Source organism: Tasmannia lanceolata, unplaced genomic scaffold (assembly GCF_043159265.1).
Source record: "Tasmannia lanceolata isolate RefF3 unplaced genomic scaffold, GAP_Taslan_0.1 ptg000002l, whole genome shotgun sequence".
NCBI lineage: Eukaryota > Viridiplantae > Streptophyta > Magnoliopsida > Canellales > Winteraceae > Tasmannia > Tasmannia lanceolata.
This window is the reverse complement of record NW_027518679.1, coordinates 8,254,800-8,263,620: the sequence shown is the minus strand read 5'-3', so window position 1 is coordinate 8,263,620 and position 8,821 is coordinate 8,254,800.

Genomic DNA, 8,821 nt, shown 5'->3' with positions numbered 1-8,821 from the left:
TCTCTTCCCCTTATTCTCTTGCACGTGTGGTGATTGGTAATCTCTAACCTAACTTGTGTTTATGTATTAATCAAACAAGGGTTAGTGAATTCATGCTTAAAGTAACATCTAATCCCTAGCTTTCTTCATCTTGAATATTTGAACAAGGGTTAGAATATAAATGCTTAATTAGTAATTTAATTTTAATAATCAAACTAATTAAGCCCAAAAATTTTAATTAACCAATTCAACCCCTCTTGGGTTGTCACACCTGTATTTCAGTAGCAATATGTACCCCACTGAGTAATAAATGTTGTCCTTATCATGTCTTTAGGTGCCATTTAATCTGATTGTATCCTAAAAACCCCATCCACATGTCCAGCCGTGTTATCCACCAGGACATCAATATTTGGAAGAGGGAAGTCAGCTTTAGGACTCGCCTGGTTCAAGTCTCGAAAATCCACACACATTCTGACTTTCCCGTCCTTCTTGGACACTGGTACTATGTTAGCAAGCCACTCAGGATATTCCACTCTTGAATGAACTTTACATCTAAAAACTTTTTAACTTCTTCATAAACTTTCAACTCCCATTCTGTTTTAAGTTTTCAGAGTTTTTGCTTCTTTGGCTTAGAGCAAGGGATTAAAGGTAATTTGTGCTGGACAATCTTTTCGCTTAATCCTGGCATATCATCGTAAGACTAAGCAAAAACTTCCCTAAACTCCTTAAGTAGGATGATCAATTCCTCGTGCTCCTCAGGAGATAAAGTTTTGCCAATCCTTATATCTCGAATCGAGGTTTCGTCACTTATATTCACGGTCTCAATTTCCTCTTCGAGTGATTTTACTCGGCGACTCTCCTCCTGTTAGATCATATGTCTGATTTCAGGGGGAGTTTTGTCGGCTCTCTCATTAGAGGGGGAGTCTTGATTGTTATTAAGATTATGATATTTTAAAGCAGATTCAGTAGAAGAAACAGAAACAGGAATGTACATAGAAAAAGAGTCCTTTATTTCATTGAAAGTAAAATTGAGTACATCAGATTTTGAATAGCCCACATCAGGCTTTACAATAGATTCTTGAAACATATGTACTGACTCAGAAGAAACATCACTATGAGAAGACTCAGATGCACTACGTATAGACACATCATTGAATTTGACAGACAACTAACACTCCGACTCCGCTGTAATGGTTGATGACTCATCCTCGATTCCAGGAGCTAGCTCGACCTCTATGGTACCTGCATCAAAAGAATCATTAGAAGAAAAAAACTCTGAATCAGACTTAGAGACTGACACATAGTTACGAACAACTGACTCTTTTGGAAGAATATGGTTGTACTGAAGGGTAACCTGAGGTAGGACCTGAGAGGTCCAATTAGTCAAAGGTTCCTCAACCGGGGTGATAAGGTAGTTGGGTTTGGTACCAGCGAGCTCCTGTCAATGACGACCACAGTCTGTGACCCTTCTTGGAAAAGTGATTTCAGAAGGCTTGGCTCATGTGGTCGGCCCAATCAATCTCAGACTCTCTCTATAATCTGCATACCCACTGACTCATCTTCTAGCTCAAGATCAAAGTAAATCTCGAACCCTGGAAGCATTTGTCCTGTATTCTCATCCAGCTAAGTCTCAGTAAAACCGCAGAATGGAGAATATGTTCCTTCTTTGCGAAAACGACCATTCATAGTTAGGTCAAGCGGTCCCATCGACAAGTCCAAACCTCTACGGCGGCATTCTACCCTCATTTCAACATGAATTTCTTCATCTCTCTAACCTCTACCTTAGTTGGTTTGTACCCCAGTCCGAATAGACCATTGAAAGTCTGAAACACGGACCACTCAGTCATAACCTGATGGTATTTCCCTAATCCTGTACCCGGAAGATAGGCCAGATCTCTCAGGAATTAACTGTTGACAGGGCAGAGTATCTCAGTTTGACCGGTTTCTCTTTAGAGGTGACAGCTATAAGTATGGAAGAAGCAGTGAATGAAGAAATATTTTTCTTAAACAGTACCAATTCTAATGTAGTCAGAATGATTCGCTTGCAAGGTTGTAACCCCCTTAACAGTTATCACCTTGTTTTTCAAGATGAATTTCAATTTTTGATGCAAAGTGGATGGGACAGCCCCAACTTTATGTATCCACGGACGACCCAATAACAACAGAGTTCCAACCACGCCACGATGAGTTCCATCATAGGCCAAAATACCTTGATCTGAAGGAATGAAGCTCTCAGGTCCAAAACCCAGGGTAGTTGCTGTGCTTAGTGGACATACGTTCAGTGCAGACCGATTATCGACCAGTACTTCAGGTACTTTCTTTCTGTTGCAAATAATAGTAATTCTGAGGGGTTTCGTATGATCTCTCCCTTCTGGTAGCAAATCATCATCTGTAAATGATACAGTTTTCGCTACCCTGGCCATGGCGACTAAGCTGACAAGTTCATCTGGAGTTAAGTCAACAACACCTGAGCGGCTTTCAGTTCTTTCAGCATAACCTTCCGGTGCTTAGAAGATGACATCAAGGGACCCCAAATAGAGATATTCGCTTGGGTCTTCTTTAATTGCTTCAAAAGATTGTCATCTTCTTCTTTTATCACAAGTCTATTTTGCCTCTGATTCTCACTGGCCCTTGCAACTTCTGCTGGATTTTCAACACTCAACTCAGGAGGTTTGAAAACACATCCTCCTCTGGTCATGTGACGCATCTCATCACAATGATCATCTAACAACAACAGTTTGTCTTCATCCATTCTTAAAACATAAGAAGTTCCACTGACCTTTTCCTCTTCAAAGTCCTCCATCCTTAAGACATACGAAGCTTTCTTTTCTTTCTCCATGTTATTACTTTGAAGCACATAAGACTGAGATAAAGAGGACTCAGTGAGTTCGGTGTCACTGAAAGATAGCACAAAAGGCTTTTTCCCTTTCACTTCCTCGAGTTCTTCATCACCAAACTTCAACACATATGTTTTATTTGACGTGATAGCGTAAATGAGAGTAGAGGGATCAAGGATGGGCTCATCTACAAATATGGCATTAGTAGTAGGAGGAGCAACAACACGATGGTTTGGAAGGGGGTTCTGAGTGACATTTGGCCTTTCGACAGCAAGTTCATCCTTATCAATCATGTGCTAAATCACGTGCTTTAAAGCTATGCAATTCTCGGTTAAATGTCTTGGGCCTCTATGATACTCGCAGTACTGATCTTTCCTCCAGTTTGCAGGTAAAGGATTAGGTGCAGGTTTGATATCTAGAAGTCTGATCTTCTTATCTCTTATCAACCTCTTAAGTATCATAGGCAGTGGATACGGTAGTGGGTCGAATTGTCTGAAGTACCTCTTTACCACTGGTTTAACAATTTCAGTGACAGGCTTGGCCACATGTCTGGTATAACTGACTTCAAGAACTTCCTTTGGCTGGATCATAGGCCTTTTCCCTTCTCGGACATCAGACAAAGTCTTGGGTCTAAGGCCCTTAGCAATAACATCCTCGGTCTGGGTACCAATTTTTATCAAGTGATCAAAATTCTGGTAGTGTTGCGGTGCCATGAAGTGAAAGTACTGTGGAGACAAGCTTTTGATGACTGGTTTTATCTGATCTTCCTTTGTCATTCTCTGTCCCAACTGAGCGGACTTGCGCCTCCAACGCCTGATGAATGAAGTGAAAGTCTCTAGAGGACCCAGTTTCAACTGTTTAAGATCTCTCTTACTGACTTCGATACCTTCCTCCATGAAAAATTGTTCAACAAACCTGTTAGAGATCTCTTTCAAAGTCCTAACCTCTTCGGGTTTCAAACTAAAAAATCATCTTTTGGCCACCCCTGTAAGAGACATGGGAAACAACTGGGCCATCTGCTCTCGATTCAAACCATGCTACTGAGAAAGAGTAATGAACCATCTGACATGGTTTCTCGGACACCCAATTCCATCATATTTTTCGTAATCCGGTGCCTTGAACTTGGGTGGGAATATAGCACTGGGGGACATCAGAAATTCAGAAATATCGAACCGTTTGGGCCCTTGAAGCTTCATGCTGTTAATAGCCATTTTCTCATACAAGTCATATAATTCGTTCTCCTTGTTCTGTCTCAGAGCACAATACTCCTCAGCATATTGCTCTTCATCTAAATCGATCTCTACTGGCTAGACAACAGGTCTTACAAGGTTAGGAAATATGACAGTAGGAGGTGGAATGGCAGGCTGTCTAGAAGTAGAGGTTTTGTTGTTATTCTGGGCTTTCAACTGAGTGATCTCCTCTTTCAGTCCTGTTATCTCTCGACTCATATTTCTCATCATCTCTTGTATGACTATCATGGGATCAGTTGAATCATCCATTGGGATCGGGGTAGGTTGAATAGGTGAAAGTATTTCCTGAAAATTTGAAATGGTTAATAACGGAGAAGTAGGTGATAGAGAGTGTCTACTCAGCCTGGAATCAGAAGACTGACGGGACCAGGTTGGTTTTGAAATATGGGTTTTCTTAGAAGCTATGATTGCTCAGCGTTAGAATCCTGAGATGGAAGTATAAACACTAGATTAAAATATTGATAATTGGAATAAAATATTCTGATCAAATAGAGATAAGATAAAACACAGACACATTTCATTGGTTAAAATCAAACTGTGGTTACGACAACCAAAATATTAACCTCTGATTACAATTAGATGAAAAACAGTTGATTATAACGGAAATTGAGAAATTAAGATGACAATTCTATTGACAAAAATCTTCAAAGCTCCCCAATCCAAGTGCTCTGGCCTGCGGGCTCCCCGGGTACTTCTCTACATCGGAGTTTAGATGGTAGAGCAAATCTCCTCTCTATGATTTTGTTTCTCCAAGCAGCTACTATAGATTTGACAAGATTAGGAGATAGGTTTTCGCAAGGAGGAGGTGTAACAACCACGGGAGGATATGAGATTCCCGTAATCTGATGGAGTAAACGCATGGGTGAATAAAAGGAAGATTTTTCCAAACCTATGAGATAAACAAATGAGTATGGGGAGGTGCTGGTGATAACCTGTAAGCATGGATGACTCACCCAGCAAAACTGATTTTTCGCTACATGCTGCAACCAATTAAGCCATTCCTCCATGGACTGAGGTTGGTTGGTCATTGGTCGCCAGGAATTGAAATTCTTCAAAGTATGTTGGACGTGACTTTCTAGCCGAAAGATGGTGAGTTTCGCACAAAGCCACAAATATAACAATTTTACACACCCAAAGAAATTATCATGAACCTCCTGACGAGCAAGAAGGTCTAGAAGGAGAAAGTTTCTGCTAGTATGGTGGGAACATGATTCCTTCCTTCATTGATTTGATCCATCACAGCCAACAAGACCAAAGAAGCATTATAAGAATCTCCATGAATGACATAACGTGTAAAGACACCAAAAATTAAAGCATTACGATGACAACTCTGAAAACGGGAGTTAGTAGGGTCGACATTTTTTAGAAAAATGCTTAATGAGGTCCTGGACTCGCACGCTTGTGTCTGTAAAATATAGCAGGGCATCAACCGTAGTATTTTTAAATAATTTACAGAAATGGGAATGAGGGTCATCTGGACTCGAAGGTTGGACCTAGGATCCCTCAAGTGGGAGCTCTGATAGGATGCACCAATCCTCAAAGACAGGATAGAGTTCAAAGGGACTAAATCTAAAGACATGAAGAGTAGGATCCCAAAGATTGGCAGCTGCTTGGAGAAATTTCCAATTTATGCCGAGTATGCTCAAATGATTGAATGTAGTAATAAACTTCTCAGCCATACTCCTCTTTGAATGCTCACAAGGAAGAGTTATAATAGTCTCATTTATCCAACTTCTCAACACATTGTTCGCTATGATCAAACCTAACACTCAGACGAGACAAGATCATGAAAGAATGGAGATAACCTTGAATAGATAAATAATAAGGATAAACTTGACAATTAATCCTGTAGGAAGGATACAATCGGTGCCACTGAATTTTTCATCAATGATCAAAGATGATCGGCAGATCAAAAGGGTAGACCACGGCCATAAAATTATAGACGTAGGTCATAGACCGGATCTAAATTTGGTGATGAATACCAACAACTGCACGATCAATATGATCAGAAATGATAGACCATGGCCATAAAGACAGCGGACAAGCCATCAACTAGATCTAAGACAAAACAGATAATCAGACATGAATAACCTAATGAATCTATGACATAATAACCGAATGAATACATAATCAAAGGGTAGTAAACAAACCGTGGCCATGAGAATGACAAATATAGGCCACTAATCAGGTAAATCTGAAAGAATATAAATGCAATTGATTAAACCAGTAATACCCTACTAGAAATGAGTCCTAATCTCATCAACCGACAGAATCAGATACATAAGAGATCTGTAGAATTCGAAAATGAAAAAGCAAATTATGTTCACAACAATGGCGAGAGAAACGCCACTAGCCAAGTCAAAAGAATGTAAATAGGATGAATTAGACCAGGAATACCCACTGAAAATGGGTCCTAATCTAAACCAGTGACTCAACGAATCAGGTATGTACAAGAAGATAACAAAATACAAATCAACTCAGCAAACAAGACATGTATATAAAGAAACGACACAATTGTACACTCGGGAAACAGAAAGGTAGACCATGGTCAGAATAATAACAAGGGAAATTACTGACCAGGTCGGAAGACTGAAAGAATAGAAAAACTGTAACTAATGACCAGAAAACTTTACTGATAGGTAAGCCCTGGTCTAACAGCGAGCACAAAGAATATGATTAGATTACAGAATTTTGAGTGAAACGGATAACAAAGATTCAAGGGATGGCCGCAGGAGGTGATGAACAAAAACCTTCTGCCAAATCCAAAACTGAAAGAACGAACAAACTGTAATTGGTGACAATAGACCAGAAAAACCTCACTAGAAAGTAAGCCCTGATCTAACGACCGATGAATCGGGTGTAAATCTGAGACACTCAGAACAATCGTACAACTAGAGATCACATGCTAGATCATGATCTAAATGATGACCAAGTAAGAATAAGGGTCACTGACCATGTCTGAAAGAATGATATGACTAAAATAGATACAGAAATAAAATCTAAGAGATATCTCCCAATAGATATAGTATGTGCATATATATACCCTAACCAGGGGCATCGGTCCTAATATAATCTAACGGAGTCAAGACACTTGACGTAAGACTGAATGTGAGTGTACTAAACAATGTGTCGCATAACCACATTGTGACTTACCCTTCTACACTACATGGGTAGGCTGACTTTTATCCTAGGCTCACATGTGTCTCCCTCACACATGTACGTTCTATATGAATGCGATATATATATATATATATATATATATATATATATATAAACACATGCATGTCCTAGTTGGATTTTACTAAGTCAGCAAATATATTTATGTACATAATATATAAAATGAAAATATAGCTCCGGACTCAATCTACAGGGCACTATGCATATGACCATACCCTTGATGTATAACTCAAGTACACCTAGTGTTATACAGAGTATGTTCATCGTTCATTGGCTGCTGTAGATACAAGTACACCTACTGTCTACGGGGGCAACACCGGCTCATAGCTTGAAAATAAATTCAACGGTTCCATCAGGATAATGACCTCCCATCTGCTACATGCTGTATCTATCCCATGGAGCCAATAATAATAAAAAATAATGAAAGAAATAAAGAATACGATGAAATAAAGAATATGATAATGTGTGTTGTGTAGTGTGTGAATCCCTGGTTTTACGCACCTATTTAGTGCCCCTGGATTCTAATGATAGAGTTTCCATTTAACTTGATTTGGCCCAAATTTCTTCAAAGTTAGTAAAAATGGCATTTTTATAGAGTTAGGCAATGTTTCAAGAACTCCCCAGCAGAGTTGCCAGCCAGTGGACCCCGATCCGTAGGAGGCGGCGAGGAACGAGTCCCCCGTCGATCCTTTGGATCTCCACATGATGGAGAACTCTACCAAGGAACTCTCGAAATGGTGCCACCTTCATAGCATAGCACGAGTGGCGATATAAATGAGATACCTCTTGATCCGGAGACAAAAGCCTTGAAACCAAGACGTACCTAAATAGCTCAGAATTGCCATCCATGGATAGGCAATGGAACCAAAAATAAATGTTCTGTTTGCAATGGATCACCAGAAACAATTGGGTCCGTGCCTGATTACGAGTTGGGAAGGTCCGAAGAGCATCCAACTCGCCTGAGCGAACTCGGTCTCTTATATCATTTATTTATTAACTTTGAAGAGTTTTGGGCAAAAATCATATGAGATGGGAACAAATATCCCCAAGAAAATGTCTAACTAATCATGCATGTCCCAGGGATGAAAATAATAAGCACACACAAAATAAATGAAAGAAATATCACCTAAGCGTAGCTAGGTCATGAGTGTCATGCCTAATTGGTGTCTGAAGTTCTAGTGGGCAAACAGATGCATGCTATAACTAAACTAGTATATGGCAAATAAATGAGCAAGTATAATGAGATATGATACACAAGGAAAACAGTAAAGTAACTCCAACTATGCATGTGATCAGTATAAGTAAGCGGGTAAGTGCTACAACTAAGCATATGAATAAGCAAAGCAATATAGACATAAGCACTCTACAGCTAAGCATGCGAATCACCTAAAGAAAGTAATCACTCAATACGTCATCATATAAGACATATGACCAAGTACTAGACTACAAACCCCTAAAACTCTAACAACAAACCTATGACTCTAATTATTTTTCGGGCCCTAATCTTTGGATGGTCTAATATTCATCCGAAGCCGCCTACGTATCCCCGCCTCTTATAGGAATCAAGGTCACATAGTT